Below are 18,866 nucleotides of genomic sequence, written 5' to 3'. Positions count from 1 at the left end.
CACCATTGCTACACCCCTGGCATACCATAGCTGCACTGTAAGAAATCTATGTACAGTAACTAAAACAGATGTACCTGCATTAGAAACGATTTTGTTAATGTTGAAATCATTAAAATTGGGTTACTTCCTTAATGAGTGTTCCTGGGAGATCTTCAGGTCACAGGATCCCTCTTCTGGAGATTATCACGTAACAGGTTGTATGATCCCACATCTGGTGAGGTCATTGATGCCAATAGCGTGAGATGCTACTTCAGGCCTCAGGGCATTTTCGTAGATCAGCATTCTCTGACTCCTTTGCTCGTAACTCAACTGAGCCAGAATAGAGGCCCCCAACAACTTAATTCCAAGCAAGTACTTTTTTTTTTTTTAACCAATCTTGTCTCACCCCAAAAACTAAACTAAGCATTGGCAAAGCCAATAGATCTCACCTAGGCAAAAGCTACTGGCTTTGACAATGTGATTTGGCCATGTTGTACACCAGTGTGGCTGCTGTTTAGCATGGCTAAATGTTAGTTTTGTGCAGGGGAAAAGCATAAGGTGAAGTAGTTTCAGTGTAGAGTGGCATAGGCATGGAGTAGAGTAGCATAGAGTGGAGTAAAGTGTCAGAGTAGAGTGGCGTCGAGCAGAGTAAAGCGTCAGAGTAGAGTGGCGCGGTGCACAGTAGTGTGGCATAGAGTATAGGGGCATTTCATGGAGTATAGAGTCTTGGAGTGGCATAAAGTGGAGTATGCATGGTGTACCATTACAGGTGGACTACCCATTACAGGCAACACATTTTCAATTGAAATGACAATTACACTGGCACAGACATACAGTTTTACTGATAAAACTATACAGTGCACAAACAATAGTGGGGAAACAGCATCACCCAGTGTATTGTTTGTTTTAAAATATGCGTTTCATTCCACACTTAAGAAATACAAAATACAAATGTGTTCTTTTGTGCTTTTCTAATTATGATTTATTCTGAAATGTGCACAGTGCATTTACAGACATTTCAGTTTTGTTGTGTGCGAGGAAAGCCTTGCCTTTCACACCTCAGATTGTCACATAAATCCTCTCACTTTAAAGTCCGAGGAATAAAAGTAAATACCAAGCTCCATGGAAGACAGATCCTGCAATTTGACCTCTGTCTTTTGAATACACAGCAAATGTGAGAAGATAAGAACAAAAATTAAAGGCCTGTTTACAGAAAGCAAGTACTTGTGGAAGAATGCACGGGGCTAGTATGAGTTGGCAAACAGACTATGCTACTTAGGAGGGGGAAAACATGCTTTACAGCCTAAACAAATAAAATCAGGAAACAGAAAGCAAGCTTATGTGAGGTACAAACCACAAAGCCAATGGTAAGAAATTAGCAGTTTGGTCAGCTTCCAGAATGTCCCAAAGAAGTCTTTAACAACCAGATAGCTGTGCTGTCTGGTTGGCTTCGACCTAAAAAGGAAAGCCAGGAAAGTATTGGGAAACGTGTTCTTTCGCGTGGCTCGCAAACATGGCTCCAAAATTTGATAAATGTGATTGGAATACATGGCAAAACAAATGCACTACTCAGCACAGAAGCACCTTCAGATTTTCTTCAGCCACGGAAAGAAGTCAAAAGTAATTAGAGTGTGTGACATTATTATGTACACACAGCTAAAATGTAACTGAGCCCTATAGAAGCAGATCTAGGGCATGGTAGCACTTGGAGGCTGCCAACGTGCAACCAACACGGCAACAGCAGAGGGAACAAAATGAATATACAGTGTTGCAATAGTAACATCAGTTTGCCCTTTGTTCAATTTAGGGATGTGCAAAAGGAAAGACATTCATACTTTTTTCTGGACCCCATCATCCTTAAAAAAAAAAAAAAAAAAAAAAAAAAAAAGAAACTGAAAAGCAAGTGATAGGAACTCAAAGGTTCACTATTTTATCAACAAAAAAATAATCCTGCACTTAAAGTGGCTCCATGGCCTAAACTAGTTTGGGTCTCATTTTATCAAAATTATGATTACAACTGTATTTTGACTCACCACTGCATCAGGCTACACTGCAACTAAAGAACCAGAATTCTGGAGGTTCTCCACCTTCACTGAAGAATGAGTATACAGTTCCCCGAGGACTAGTACTAGGTCAGACCTGTAGGATATGCAAAAGAGAAGAAACATCAGGTGTTACCGTCTGAGACAACGTAAAATCAATCTATAAAAAAAGGTAAATAGTGCATTAACAAGCCACCATGAGACCTTCAAAACTGTTTTACATGTAAGAGATAACCCTTTAACCCACATTTTAACAAAAACTCTTCTTTCCTCAATTGGTAAGTACCACTCAGGTAACTGCAGGAGCAACCGCCTCAGATCACCAGTGCTGAATGTATTTATTTTACCATTTAATAAAACCATTCATTATATTGAGCCAATGACAACCTCATCAATACAGTATCGTAAGAATGAGCATGTTTTTTTAATGCTCTCGTCTTTAGAGGTCCGTTGTAAAAGAGCTATTGTGTGAAATATAATTAATATATACACCTAAAATGGACACTGAGTCAGACCCTTGCTCTTGATTGGATGGCTTTGTCTATCTCATTTCCATGCTGCTTATTCAATGTTTTTTTTTTCTCTATTCTTGGTTTGTCCTCCCACTGGATAATGTCTTCATTACGGTTTCCTGAATGAACGATGTGCATCCTTCCACTGCATGCATTCAGGGAGCTACTTTCTTCTTATTCTACCAATCAATGGAGTGCATGTGTTTTCTTGCTCCCTCACTTGTAAGCTGTTCCCTGACTCTACCTCCGCTCTCCTTGTTGCTCGTCCCTTCACCCCACAGCTATTCCAATGGCTTCTTCATTTTTAACCCCATCCACTGCTGCTGCCCCATCGTTCAGGAGCACTGATTTACTAAGACTCCACCCTCCACTACTACCCTTTTCCTTCCCCATCATGGAACAGCATTTACAAAAAAAAAAAAAAGCATTTGCAAAGCCAGAAGTTGCACATAACTTTTAAATGCCGAACCGATTGGCTTTGTCGATGCTTGTTTGTTTCTTCTTTTAAAATAGTGTTTTTTAAAACCGGCACACAGCAATTTTTTTAATATAAAGTTAGTGTTTGCTGGCCTAATACGAAATAAAATAAAAGCAATGCGCTGCGATATGACACCACCGCGAATATTCAACAAATTGCACGCCGATCTATTTCTATGCAGATGAAATGTTTTAATTTGAAAGAAAAAGATTCTCTTTAAAAAGTGGTTTCACAATATTTTATTCATGTTTACACTTTCTCCATGCCAGTACTGCCAAAGAATATAGTAATTTATTAGGCTATTTGCCAAAGTTACGTTTTATCGTTATACAATGCAGATGTCCTTTTAAAGTTAGCAAAACCCTCATAAACATCTGATGCTGCTAAACAATTTGACATCTAATAATATAACATATTTGACAATACGTCAAAAGAATCCTTTTGAGGTGCCCTGAAAACAAATAAATATGTAGGGCTGCCCCAGTAGTGCGAAATTCACTAGAGTCTAAAAAAAAGAACAATTTAATTTTCACCATAAGATCTAATATTAGATACTGTTCAGGATTTGTCATTTTGGCTGGTATTGGTTGAGTTACTTAACCCCATTCCAAATGTAATAACTCACTCATTGCAGAGCTGCCAAATTTTAGCAAAGTAAAGAATACCTAATGCACCTACCAATGCTGATCTAAAAGACATCAAGTAGGTTAGTGGGCAACAGTTTCTGCAGAGGCTGCCGTAAAAAAATCATCTGCTTTTTTGCTTTCAATACAGTCGTCAGTGGCTTAACGAATGGGCTGTACAGTACAGTTTGCAAAAACATTTTCAAACTATAAGATTATGATTACTTTAAAAAGCAAGTTTGGCTGCTTCAATTTTAGCAAAGGATGCACGCTAACACCTGAATTAGGGCAAGATTGAATGCCTCACTCCTGAAGGAACACTTATTTGCCAAGAAAAACTGCCTTTTTTTCCATCAAAATATATTACCGAGGCTCTGTCAATATTCACCTTCAAACGATAGTTTTATTGCATGTGTTGAGTGCATTCACTATTTTTTGGAACCCAGCAGCGCTTTATCCACCAGTATAATGTATTCATGCATTAGATATATATTTGGCAAAGACCATGCTTTTGGTGGGTAATTATCATCAAGTAAGCTCATCCGTTATACCTGCGTATATAGGCAGAACATCATCAGGGCTAGCACGCATCCTTGGTTAAGACCAGTAAAAGTGAGCACCCTGACAAATTACCCCGATTTAGCATTACTGGTTCCCACTCAAGCATCTTTGAGTAGTTCTAGTAAACGATCCACCAAAGAGGGATCAGTCCCCTTTAAGGAGTTTTCATAAACAAGGTTCTGTCATCCTTGTCAGGAGCCGCAGAGTAATCAACATAGCATATATAAATGTTCATAGTTCCCCTATTAACACACTATTAGACTAACAGCAAAGCCAATATATTCTCTGTAGCAGAACCTCATTTCCTAGATCCAAGTTGAACCACCAGGAGGATATTTTTGTTATCTGCCCAACCAGTAAGATTTTCTAACAGCAGTTAAGCAAATATGTTCACATCCATATTCAAAAGGGTGATAAGCTGCTCGTGATCAGGATCTTGAAGAGATTCTGGTTTGTCAGGTGAGGAGTATGTGCCTCTTCTAGGAACTGGGTGTGGAAACCTATTCGTACTGGCCAATAGTATAAGGGAGACAAAGTTCAGTGATCTAAGTGTTTCAGTGTTCCAACTCGGCCTTGAGCACTCTTGCCTGCAAGGGTTCCCTTCATTTAAGCGCGTGTTCTGGTTCAATTAGTCAGAGAGTGTTGCTGGATGAACGTGTGGATGAACAGTGGATGTGAGGAAATGTTTGATGAATGACAGTGACAGCAGTGAAACACCTAGCCTTTATTCCAGCACAAATGATTATCCATCACGTTTCATGGTAAAACGTATACCAACTTACTGGACTCTGAGCATAACTTTGCTCTTAGGCAATTAATGTTCTCGCTTGTGAGTGCATTGTGCAAAGCATATCCTGAGGTGCACAAATTATTATTCCACCCAAGGGTAAGTAGTTCCTGTCTTGAAAGCAGTTTACCAAACAGACAGGAGAGTGCGCCTTCCGTGCGTGTACTCGGATACACACGTGGAAGGTGCACTCTCCTGTCGGCTCGCTACACTGCTCTGCTGGGAAGCTTTTCCCAGTACAATATGTGATATATGAATTGGAATTAACGGGTTGTAAGACTGGATGTGATGTGGTTGAAAGGATAACATTTCAAACGTTTTCTGCCCTGTTGAAGTCGGAGGCGAAACCCCCATAGCGCTGAAACACATGTTGGCTGTGTTGAGCAAGAAAACGTGACTTTTATTGGCTGTACTGATATCAAGAAAACATGATTTATACTGATGTCGAGAAGCGTGGGTTTAAGGATCATAAGGCGCCTATGGATTCAATAAAGAGACTGGAACATAAATGTATACAAGATTTTGAATTTGATCGGTGTCATTTCTGTAACAAATTTGAGAACTCACGGTCACTTGAAATTGTGACACCATTGATGCATTGTTTACATGAACGAATGGTAAACAGTACACCTCAAAATACAAAGGCTTATACGGTGCAAATTTGTTGGTGAATACAATAGGTCGATGGATGGATGGGTTTAGAGGAATTCATCAGCAATGACTTAGAGCCTTCGTACTGGGATTGCTAGTTATAGGCCATGTACAATGCTCAATATTTCTACTTGGCAGTACCCCCCTCCCTCCCCCGAGACCAATATTGCACAAATGTGATTTCTATATCCTCATAGATAATACACTGGTCTATACGCATTGCTAGGCCAATTGATCTTAATCAGTTTGTCCCACACCCATGTATGCAGTCAGCTACAACTCCTTCAACACAGCAATTAAATCTGAAGTCCTGTTCCATACGATAATGCCCCACTAACGGAATCTTGTTCAACCCATCAAGGTGTGTAAATGTGCACAAGTACAGAAGACCTAGAAAAAGCTTTAACATACCAATAGCTATGTTCAGATTTGCAGACACAACTTTATAAACTGGTAGTTAAGAGTCAGAGTAGGCTACCCTTGGCAAAACATATCTAGCCACCTTCAGGGAGAAGCTATTACAACCGTCAATAGCAATCAAACCCATGAGTAATTAGGAGCTACCCTAACATTGGTCAGAGCACTTAAAACCAACAAAGTAGCCTCCAATCGAATAAATTAACAAATGCACTTACAAGAGAGCAACAGATTATCCTCAAAGTCAGGGAGACAATTTGGTAATACTCCTAAGGCCACAATAAAATGTACAAATGTCAGACGGCAAATAATCTTACACCTGTTAGGGCCCCTAAATGCACCATCGTGGACTCTGCTTGAAAAAGATTAAGAACAAACACGTGACTGTGGCCCACCAGAACGGAGGCTAGTGTTGCCAATACATGCTCATACTAATTAGGATACCTAGCGTATAACACACCTGCCGCTTAGCAATAAACTAGAAAGTAAATGAGCATTGGTAAGCCATTAGGTTTGGCTTTGGCAAACTAGAGTGAAAGATGCATATTTACATTAGTTTGTTGTAGGCACATGCCACAGAATGAAAAAAATAAATAAAAAAAAAACACGGTGGCTAAACATGGTGTCTACATGCTTGCAATAAAACATTTACATCTAAAAACTAAATAACAATCACATATTATTTTAATTTGTCGGTATGGGTGCTTCCTGGGTGCAGATAGGTGTATTTACTAGAATTAGAGAAAACATGTTTTGTTTTAATGCACGCCAAAAGAATATACGATTATCATAGCACAAAAAATGGTACTGGCATCTTTGAATAACTGAAACCTGAAGACACGGTTATAACATATAAAATGATTTAAAAAAATTTTTTTAAGGTAAAGATAAAGAAAAAAACATTGGCAAAGTCAAGTATTGGTCCATCAGTACTGATACTGAAGCACACTTTTTTCCAAGTCTATGCACTTGTGATCCGGCAAAATGCTGGTACTGCCTGTGCTAGAAAACCAAAGGCTGAAGTGGGCTGACCAAACTGCCCAATGCAATATGCTGTGGTGTGTGAAGAAGTAGGTAAATTACAGTTGACATGACTAACTGATAAAGAGGGCATACCCAAATCCCCTCTATATGTTATTATTTTTATATTATTTTATTTGTTACAGGATGCTGGAGACACAGCTAAAGTGGTCTTGAGATCAGACCCAAACGCGTGGCAAAATTGAAGAATTAGGAGGCTTTAATCCTAAAAACTCGAGGTCTTTGGATAAAACATTGTAGCACATATGCTGACCATCCTGTCATTCGGCCTTACCAGCCGTATTCATGTTTGCAGAAATCCTAAAATGAATAACAAGAACACAACTGTCAGGTAAATTTGAAGAATGATCAGTTTTACTTACGAAATGCTAAAACGAGGCTTGTAAACCCCGTCAAAGGGGACAAGCTCACTTCATAGTGTAAAGTTAGCAACGACTCAATCGGGAGCAAAACAGGTGTTCACAAAGCTAACAAGTACGGCTCTGTGTTTTAGTGAAAAAATGTTTCGAGTCTGTGTTTTGTTTAAAACTAATATGTTCACTTCTTATGCAAAGAACAGTAATGGAAATGAAATCACTTCCGTTTTTTTACTGGAAGCACGTGTACCAAGTTACAATGTTTGGATTACCCGAGGTAATCCTCATTACCTCTTGTAAACTCCTCGTTACTTTTCTTACACCCTACCCTCCTTTGCGGGGCTATTGAGATAAGTACTCATTCGGGATGCTTAGGGGTTCCCAGACTCAGACCGCCCCAAGAACAGGCTTCCCCCGAGAGGGCGGGTAAATACTGAGGAGGTGAAAAAACGCCCCTGTCGGCGAGGTCAGGTGACACTCTTGGTTGTGCAGGGAATGTAACGAGGAAGGGGGCATGGCAGTACCTGTAAACACGGAAAGGATTCCGTGTTACAGGAAATGGGGAACACAAGGAAACGACGGATGAGGCCGGACTGAATAGTCGCCAAGCGAGCCAAAATGCGACGCGTCTCCGCAGCCCCAGGGCTTTCAGCATAAGTTTCACAAGCTATAACGAAGCCTTCCCAGACACGCCGCCCACACTCGCTGTCTGCACATTACTTTTCCTTTTAAAGCTTGAATGCGGAACCCCTCCTTCGACCAACACACCAGACAGACCGGAACACCTCCTCGCCCCCAAGCTGGAGTGTAGTCCCAGTCAAAATGAACACAAAGGTGGCGGTAACAGACAGTAACGTGAGCAACCATTCTTTGATCGACTGCATTAGATACCTTCACTTGGCTAGGCATGACATCGGCATCCAATAGTCAACTGAAAACAAAAGTGATGCAACAGATTTGCACCCAGTTAAAACGGGCGCACATTTCCTCGAATCTCACTGAATGGACACAGTGGCAGCCAGCATCAATGTTGCAAAAATTATATCCAGGTGCATGTCGCCTGCCGAAAACTGGTTTGTCATTCTTTCCAATGTGACTTGGGCGGAACCCGAGAACCACCGCCCATCCCGCCGAGAAACACTTCCGACACCGCTGCTGTTGTCGATAAAATGCTTTTATCCTGGACAAACTACTTTATGACACAACATAAGACAGGGAAGAAGAGGAAATGGGCGATGTGAACATAGAGGGCGCAGCCAGATTACAAACTACCAGGGCCTCGACCAGGTGCCCTGCAGAGACTAGTCACCAGCATCCATTCGGGCACGCATTCAGATAATACAGACGAAGCAGGGTCCTTGCAGCCGAGGCCGTCTGCTCCTCGAATGTCTGATTCAGAGAGAGGCTCCTGAAGGTGTTCCACAAGAGGACCAGGGGTGCACACGGCGAGAAAGGTCCACCACTGCTTTCCATGCAGCATGGTGGTAAAGAATGCAGGCGTCTGAAATGCTGTCGGAGCAGGAGAGGTGGAGCTGGAAATTCTTAGCCAGACTGAGGAGTCTGAATCACTCTGGAGTGAACATGAGTGGAACAGTTTGGAGAAGTTGATGGAATTTCAGTGCTGCGTTGTAAAGTCTGTAGAGAAGTTGCAGACAAAGGTAGCCATTAATCATGGGAGTAACATGCTGATTCAAGTAGGACTACTTTGGGGTGGGACTGAAAGAGATGAATCAGTTACTTGTGTGTAAAAATAATCACTCCACATCAAGTCAAGGCCATCGCATATTGGTAGATTTGCCCCTATGGTCCTTAATGATGAAGAACAGAGGGGTTGCGTGGGACGGCCCAGTGCAGGTATAAATGGTTAGTCGGAATGCATCCTCTTGGGGGAGGGGGTTTACCAGAAAAAGGAGATTTATCTTGGCAGTCAAGATATTGCCATTTTACTAAATTAAATTGTATGCCACGAAGCACACTGCTGCAGTGTATCATCCTGTGAAGTTTCAGGCAAGTTACAAAGCTAAGTGCTTTGTTTTTATACAGAAGGTGGCAGAACGCATCTTCTTAAGTAATGAGGTAATCGAACAGTCAGGTGGAAATATTGTACTTTCTCCATGACTGCTGGGATTGTGGCAATTTCAATCCTGCTTGAAAGCGATTGAAAAAGACTCACTTAGGGACGGGTGAGAATGGAAGAGGTAATATGTGGCTGTTAGCATATGGCGGTTCCAGATAACCTAGAGACTCTCTGGTTCCGCCCTACTCTCACACTGAGCTCTTACAGGACATCAGTGGTTCTTACTAGTTTTTACATTGAGGGCAAATGATATAGTGTTACTTTAAATTGGCACAAGGGTGAATGAGGTCGAGATAGGAATATTTGTTTATCATGTACTGATTGACTATTAGGTTTTTGGGCATGGATACTGCAAAATTCAGGCCTGTTAATCTCTTTTGCACAAACTACAGTAGAAGAGTACCCTCTCATAAATCAAGTACCTTTAAACACTTGCTTCCTCCTACTGTGAGTGGACTACAAAGTAATAGCCACCTCCAACTTCTCAACTGAGATTGTGCTTTTAAGTTCTGCATCAAAACCATTTGGTTTCAAGCTAAGATCTGACTTTCACAGGAGCTGGCTTGCCCTTTTATCATTTCGGAGAACAGTTGGGTTAACTTTTGTGAAAGTGACAACTTCATTACAAAATCACACCAATCAAAAAGACAGCAATGGAACATACTAAAATGGCTGCTATAGGTTTACCCAGCATCAAGTCTTGCAAGCTGTCAATGTTCTAAAAAACAAATGCGTATCTCGAACGCAGACTCACCATGGGTCGACGTAGCTGAATGTGCAGAGTATGAAGCGGGAGAACACCTTTAGTAAGGAAAAACTAGATGAAACGCTGCCCCTCTGCTCCACTTACACACAACCGCCCATTCTAAGACACCTTCATACCAGGCCTCAAAGCTAGAATATTAAAGGTCACTTGAGATAAGATTAATGAGTGCATCCCAATCACCTCCTTCAGCAGCAGATCCTCTCTACACTTCAAGAAAAAAACAAAAAAAAAACAAACAACAGTCGAAGGGATCACGGTCATCTCACAACCTGACCATGCAAACTATCTGGCCTTGCTGAAATACACAATCTCTCCTCATTAAGTGAAGGACTTAATGAGCTACTTCAGCCAATGAGCAGAAACCGTGGCACCCTCTCACCTCCACCCTAGTTACTTACCACTGCTATGCAGGAACAAAAGAATTACCTTCAAGACACTTTCTTTCTACGACAAACCCATCCACAGCGGCACCAGATTACCCAAGCAATAAAATTAAGCCATAATGGCAGGCGACACAGATTGCCTGAGCAACATACAAATATTCCACATTCCTAGAACATGGTTTAATGCAGTTGGCAAATGCTACTTCACATTTAAGGTTCCCACCTACCGAATGTATTGGCATCAAAATCACATCTCTTGGCCATAAAAATAAAACTGAGAGCACACAAGCTCAAATACCTGAATGGTAGGTTCTCTTCAGTCAAAAAGTACCTACACATGATTAAGTTCACATGTTTTTCTTACACCAGGGATGTCCAATAGATTAAATGGTTCGGGACACACCAAAAATTCACGCTTAGAGTGATCACCTCACTCTATGACATACAGACCAGGTTTCTAATCCTAGGCATTTTTCTGTGATAACTTCATGCATTATGGGCATTGTAATGCTAGTTTGCATTCCACTGACTGAATTAGACCAACAAACCTGATAAATGAATAACCCAGGACTAGAAACAGTGTCTATATTGATGGAGTAAGGTGGTCATCCTATTCAATACATCTGCAAAATATATATTTATGTGTTGTGCATTTCAATGGAATTCATTGTCATTTTTTTTGAATAACCAAATTTGATAGATTTTCACACTCAATACACAGTCAATTTCTTTCACCTCAAAGTATAATATAGTAAGTAGCAGTTGATCAGCACTCATAGTATTACGGTCCCCCACCCATTCCGTAGTACTCTCACCACTTGCTCCAGATCTTGTTGTGCTTCTGTGGACATCCTCTCGCTTCGTGGATTGGTTGATCCAAGAGCGCACCAGTCCACCCCTCTTCTCCATAATGTTAATAAAGGGGGATTTGGCAGTTTCCACTTGTGGGCGAGGTCTCCCTTGGCCACTAATGTTCTCACTCCCACAAATGCTCGTTCCAATCTCTGTCCCCCGAAATCTTCCAGCAATCTCAGCAATGCCACCCTGGCAGTGAGTTCCATTATGCGGCCTAGAACTTTGGACAGCTCCACCCAATTCCCTCTCAAAAGAAGGTGACTGCAGGGCAGGCCCAATCCATTTGGAAGAAAGTCAGCCTCGACTAGTGAGCATCTAGCGCAGCTGGCGTGTGATGTGTTCCCGGCAGTGTAAGGCTTGGTGGGGGATGGGGGGCAAGTAGGCTGTGTGTAGATAGTTGAGGTGAACAATTCTCAATCCGGTAGAGATAGTTAGTTCCCTTGTGCCATCTGGGCCTCATGCCAGTCATCGTCATCTAGTTCTCCCACCCAGGCTTCCCACCGCTGACGGAAGGCAGGGGAGCAGTCAGGAGCATTTATATGGTCAGCAGTTATCCTGAAATACTAGTGTGGATTTGGCCCTCCTGGAAGTACGCAGGAAACAACTGACCTAGACAGTATCCATAACTTACCTTAAATCATAGACAATTAAATATTCACGTTTACAAGGGTGATTATTGATACTTCTACAGACACATAGCACTGTACAAACAGCGGTGATGGGGCAGGAGAAAACTATTGGACATGTAGGATATAGGTGTACTATAGGGTGTGTAGAAAAGCCAAGGACAGCTGTAAACTAACATTCATTATGCTGAACTTTGTTTGACTTGAACTGCTAAAGGGCGCAGAGTGAAAAATAAAAAACCAGAGTGAGTTGCAGAAGTAGATAAAATAGTTTATACAAAGGTTAACTAAGTAAACATTCCGCGTTTGCAAATGCATTTACAAAGAGGTATTCTACAGTGAATGCAACAGCATTGTTAAAGGCATCACAAAGAGCTAAATGGAAGAAGTTAGTGTAAATTGGTGAAAGAAAAAAAAAAAACACTTACATTAAAATGAGCAATGGAAGAATATCACAGTGTTGAGCAAGGCCAAAAAAATGTCAAAATGCATTATACAGGTTTGCAAAATTACCTGCTGAATTTCCTTCAGGAATTAAAAAAACAAACAAAAAAAACAAGTGTTCACTTGTCCTTTAGGCTATCATCATAGGACTCAAACATGCATGCTGAGATGATCGCTTCACTGGCCTCCAGTATGTCAGGGGATTATCTTCAAGACCATTTGTATCATCACACCCCAGGGCCCACAGCATCTTGGGGAAACGCTAGCATTCTATGTACCTGAAAAAAACCATTTTATTTGAGGGACAAAATGTACGGACTCCTCATTCATAAGCTCCAGTTACCTGATTATCAGCACTGAATGCCCATGTACTTCCTCTTAAATAGCATCTCAAAACTGAAGTCCTGCCCTTTCTTACCTTCTCCAGCCATCCTCATAAGCTCCAGTTACCTGATTATCAGCACTGAATGCCCATGTACTTCCTCTTAAATAGCATCTCAAAACTGAAGTCCTGCCCTTTCTTACCTTCTCCAGCCATCCTTATGCCAACCTCATTAATCTTACTGCATACATTCAACCTTGTTAGGGTCGAGCCTGCGTCGCATGCGCCTCGCTTGGGAGACGCTTTAGGAGATAGAAAAGGGCTCGGAGCCACATCCACGTCACGTCAGTGTCTTTCATTGGTTCGTGGGCTTGCCTGTTAAAATCTGCTTGCTTTCATTAGTGGAAGGCACGCATACGTCATGCCTTTTCCGGTAGTTAATCCTCCTCGAGCGCAGCGACCAAGTACTGAAAACATGCGTGGCTCGCTGTTTCCCGTCAGGTTTGTGGACTACTTTTTCTTTATTTTCGGTGCCCGATCTCGCTTGGCAGAAGTCGAGCGCTTTGCATAATATCGACCCTGTTACTTAGTTAACTTCACTTTTGCCGGTTACGTACATAATTGCACTTTCGTCAATAGGTTTTATTACGAGTGAACTGTAGCAGAGCGATCGCACTGTTTTTTTCTTTCAATGTGGCAAGAAAAATCCGGTTGGGAGTTGGTAATAGCTGTAACTCAGACAAATGCGAGACCCTAGTGCATTGCAAATGCTTGTTTTTGCACTTGTTGCGAAAAATATTCAGTTGCTTTTCAACTTCCTCTAAGGCTGAACTCCTTTATATCCTCTGACTAGCACACGATCAGTTCCTCTAGATAAGAACAAAATACACTTTAAACATTCTCCCCTGGAAAAATAATCATTATCACACTGCTCATGACTCATGAGAAAGCTAGACTACCGCAACAGCCTTCTCGTGGGACTCGTGTCTCCCACTACCACCATAATGTCCATTCCCTCACAACCAGGTCAACATAAATATTTATTTTGGCATTATGCATGCCTAGCTTCAATGGTCTATCCACAATCACATTTGTATTCATGAAAAACTCACATCAATTTTATGCCACTATGTTTATCACCATAGCAGTTTATTGTGTTATTACATCGTTGACCAATCTCATATACCCAGTTTTTGCTTTAAGTTATCACTGGGGAAAAAAAATGTTGATTTTCCGTACAGGCCTTTCCGTACAGGCCATTCCGCTTTAAAACTATGTCCACTTGGACTATCATAACCACCCCTCTTGTTTTGTGTTTTTGGCATTTTGGAAACTTAGTGAAAAAAAATACTTTTCTGCTAAACTCGTCTGCAGAATTACTCAAACTGGGAGTTGCTGTTTCCGTATCGTCTTGACCCAATTTACTTTGATTGGCTATTCAAATCTCTGAACCATGACTAGTCCAATGGATGGCCACCTAATGATGTAAACTTGGTGAGGAAAAGTTACAACGAAAAGTACAATAATAAAGATAAATGGTAATAGTAAAGTTTAAACCAACCCAGTGCTGGACTGGTGTCTAGAACTCCCTGGTTGCTCTTTGCATCACACCTTCACCGGCACAATATCCACATATCGGGAGGGAGAAGGTGGTGCCTTTTCTCTAGGTTATAACATTTTGAAGGTATCATCCTAAGAAGAAAAGCAAACAGCTCGTTACCCAGTCTTGCATCACTAACATTCACCAACAAAATACATTCTAGAATGTTCCTTTGTGTGATGATGTCAGCTTGGGTGTTGAGATTTTTATGCGGCGTCAGAGAGAGAACGTTCCTTTTCTCAACACTGAATGGATCTCTTAGGTGATGCACTTTAGCATCAATGCAGGAGAAAGATGCCACTGGTAACATTACTCAACTAGTCCCATGCATGCCCCCTACTTTAAGTGTGATAAAAAGCCAGCTTAGGGCACACACGGTCACGTACTGCACTCATACTTTCACATGTTATTCAGGTTAATACACCTGGAAGAAAATGGCAGTGTAACTTCTTAATACAAAGGCTTCATGGGAGGTCAGGACAAAATAGGTACCAAAAACTGTTCGCTGGAGAGTACTCTCGTGAAATGCGACCGCTCACCAAGACTCAGCCAATTTTCCACCAGTGGGCTCCATATATGAATTACACAATAATTTGTCAAGAAAACGTATGGATGGAAATGCAATTAGTTGAGCGAAGGCCTGCAGGAACTTTGTGCTGAAATACACGTTATGAAATTCAAAAGAATATACTCAGCATGTTTTGGGGCAGGCCAACAGGAAAGTAACAAGGTAAACCAGCAAAATAAATTAGTAATACTAGTAAATACGCATCAAAGAGGAACATGGTGTGTGGTATGACAAAGGTTATGCCACACAAGTCACTATTGACAAGTAAGAAGCATTAAAGAGCCTTGTGGTGTGTGGTATGACATTATGGTACACAAGTCAAAAAATGCCAGCATGAAGTATGAAAGAGCCTGGTGGTGTGCGGTGGGACAAAGGTTATGCCACACAAGTCAATAAATACAGAAACAAAACACCTGTGTGGTCATTTTATTTGAGGAAACTAAATTATTATATCAAGAGATGAAATACACGCCCATGTATGTAACTGCCCTTCTAAAACCTCAACTGGTTCTGCCAAGCTGCACAGGCAAAATATTTACCACAAAACAAACATTGAGAAATGTTCTGGTCTGATTTGGGTGGCAACATAAACATCGCTCAAACTTCAATTACCAAACACCAGAAGTTAGGCAGGTTGAAGAAACATACATTATACTAGGAAATAAGACATGCAACACACAGAAAAGCATCAATCTTGGACCTCATTCACTTTTTTACCTTTCTTTCCTCTTGGTTCCTTTTTCCATGATTTTTCCAGCCTTAGGATTTTATCAGTTTATTCTCCACTGCAGGATTTTTTTATTTTGCAGTATTAATTTTTCTTATTTTTGCACCCATTTGAATCTCTTTTCAGTTTTCCTCTCTAAAGTTGCCAACTCATTCTTTTCTGAACAAGATTATTCAATTTTTCGTACCAGAGATAGTTTTCCTCTCCCTCCACTACATTAACTTCTATTGCCTATTCCACATGATTTATTTTCTTCTGTGCCTTATTTTTATTTGACTGAGTTAGAACATTTTTCACAGTTTTGGAACGATTCAAGGACCATCTTAGGGTTCCTCCGGGGAGTTCTGATGTTCTGTGATTTGAATCGGATTCCTGGTCAAAATCTATAAAGGAGAATGTTACTCAAGGAAGACTTCCGATTTCAGGCAGTCCTGACCCACGGAATTATGCATTGCTTTATATAGAGTTATATGAAAGAAATCAGCTCTTTTTCTGCAGTTTATTTGGAGCCTGTAAGAACAACAAGGTATTCTTGAAAACCCTCCACTAACTGGGTACCTATCGAAGAGATTTAGCATCAAAATGTCCTGATTTTCACTCTTCAGCAGTGCTAATTATTTTATATTTTCTCCTTAAACAAGATAGATATAATTTTTGTGGCTAGTCCGAAACCTCTTCTAAGAAGCCTTACATTATTGCCTTCACACTGCTGCCAGCGTCCTTGTTCTATTTCTTTTGCTGCTTCTGAAACCTATGTGCCTCTGAGTAACTACTGCTCCCAAACCCAGCATGGCCCGGAGTCTACCAGGATGTGCCATGGTAGTGGACAAAGTATCTAGGCTTCTATGTTCTTTTCCCAGATCATTTTTTTGGCTCACCAATGCTCGCTGGACTATCTTTCAACTTCTTCTTGGCCCACAACAGTACTCGGCAGCAACATTCCATCTCTAGCTTTGGAATAGAGAGACAGACACCTGCCATCCACAATGGACATCCTCTGTGGTACCAAAACGCATGAACCACTTCTCAGCAATGGACACAACTGAGTACCTTGGAAGATAAGTAGGTGGAAATTTAGTGGGTTATATTTAGCCCTGGATACGGAGTAGATTTTCATTTGCTGCCTATTCTTGAGCACCTGGTCTCTCTCTCTCTCTCTCTCTCTCACACACACACACACACACAAACCATTTTCGCATGTCAGGCCCTATATTTGTTTGAAACTGTTTGACACGTGGCAACGTCTGTAACACAAAACAATGAATGCAAAATTGAAGTGAAAAAAACAATCTTTTTTTAGGGTGGGTTTACATATCACAACGTTGTCACAACGTTGAATTTCAAGACAATGTGAATGCACGCGCCGTACCTAACGATCCACACAGACTGTAAAGTGCCAAAGCCAAGCTGCGCATTAGCAATGTTACCACAAGCTCCACAGGTGTTGCAAGTCAAACTCTGCATTACCATGGTTGCAACAAACTCCACGAACCATGTAAAGCATGCATGGCAGACTCTGCATTGGAATGGTTTCCACAACTTCCAGACTGTGTAAAGTGTGCAGCCTATCCCTGCATTAGAATGCCTACAAACACCTCAACGGGTGGTGTAAAAGTTGTACGTCAAACTCTGAATTAACATGGCTACCACAACCCTCTAAGGCTGTGTAAATTGACCACATCACACTCTGCATTCGCACGGTTACCACAACCTTAACAGGATGTGTGTAAATTGTGCACATTGCACTCTACATTCGCACGGTTACCACAAGCCGTGTAAACTATGCATGCCGCACTCTGGTTCAGCATGGTTACTCCAACCTCCACAAGTGATGTGCATTTTGTATGTAAGACAGCATTAGCACGGCTACCACAACTGTCACCGGCTGTTTTAATTGTGCATGTCACACTCTACATTCGCACGGTTACCACGAGCTGTGTAAACTATGCATGCCGCACTCTGGTTCAGCATGGTTACTACAACCTCCACAAGTGATGTGCATTTTGTACGCCAGACTACATTAGCAGGGTTACCACAACCTCCACCGATGGTGTGCATTTTTATGTCAGGCTCTGCATTAGCACGGCTACCACAACCTTCATCGGCTGTGTAAATTTTGCATGTCGCACTGTACATTAGCACGGTTACCGCTCTCCAATCCCCAATTCTCAGAACCCCAGAACTATGCTGATGAAATTATTTCGTCAATCCTCCGCTGCATGCTGAAAAAGCACAGGACACAAGGGGAGTGCTTTTTCCTACCAAAGAGGGTAATTGGTTCTCAAGAGAGTAGCTGTCAAGGGGTTCAGTATATAAAATGAGGCCTATACTGTCTATTTTAGGCTTAGCAGCACAGGATTGACGAATTGCCAGACCTTTAAAACAGGTGCTGTAGTTTGTATTGAAAAATAAATACATACAAAAAAACTCACGTAAAACCCCACCACCGAACTAGAACATGGACGTTCTCCTCTCCATGATAAATTTTGAAGAGGAATGGGACAGATTTCTGAACAAGCTGCAAACGCTGTGTAGCCACGGCTTGAAGATAGGGCGCGTCGCTATAGAGGCAGACTCCAATAAATTAATGTATTTATATACCGAGAAAGAAAAGGAAAGAGGACAGACTGCACTATAAATAATCTACAGACGGGAGGACAGGGTCAAGTTTATATAAATATATATCAACATACAAAGGGCGCAGTGTGTCATTAATTTATTTAGCAGTATATTTTATACCAAAATGTCAGGTGTGTGTAATTTTAAATCATGGCATCTACGCCCTCATTGCGGCATAATAACAAAAATAAGATCGCAAACCTGAGCAAGTCACAACGATGGCTTTTCTTGTAAAGTAACCCATTTGGAAACTCTATGTCATGCAGGTCTAGCGTCATGCGATGGCACAGGGTTGTGAGTCCTTAGCAACAAACAGCTGGAGAATCAGAGTCCCACCACACCGGCTGCTCGAACTGTTCAACGCGCCAGGGGCCCCTACAGAGGGCCAAAAAATGAGCTGTCCTACAAGGAACACAAACCCGCGTCTCAAGC

The 18,866-nt window shown here is 41.4% G+C and overlaps 1 protein-coding gene across 3 annotated transcripts in view; it reads right to left on the bottom strand.

Moving 5' to 3' along the window:
• The window catches only part of B3GNT2 (UDP-GlcNAc:betaGal beta-1,3-N-acetylglucosaminyltransferase 2), a 124,340-nt gene that overhangs the window by 39,053 nt on the left and 66,421 nt on the right, over nt 1-18,866 (bottom strand). For 2 of the 3 annotated variants that reach the window (XM_069234206.1, XM_069234207.1), the window contains exon 2: nt 2,013-2,118. The exons of the other annotated variant lie outside the window; for it this stretch is intronic. The gene's annotated coding sequence lies outside the window, so the exon portion shown is untranslated. The remainder of the gene's footprint in view (nt 1-2,012; nt 2,119-18,866) is intronic. 3 annotated transcript variants of the gene reach the window in all.

Source organism: Pleurodeles waltl, chromosome 5 (assembly GCF_031143425.1).
Source record: "Pleurodeles waltl isolate 20211129_DDA chromosome 5, aPleWal1.hap1.20221129, whole genome shotgun sequence".
Classification (NCBI taxonomy): Eukaryota; Metazoa; Chordata; class Amphibia; order Caudata; family Salamandridae; genus Pleurodeles; species Pleurodeles waltl.
This window is presented reverse-complemented; position numbering and strand designations above follow the sequence as displayed.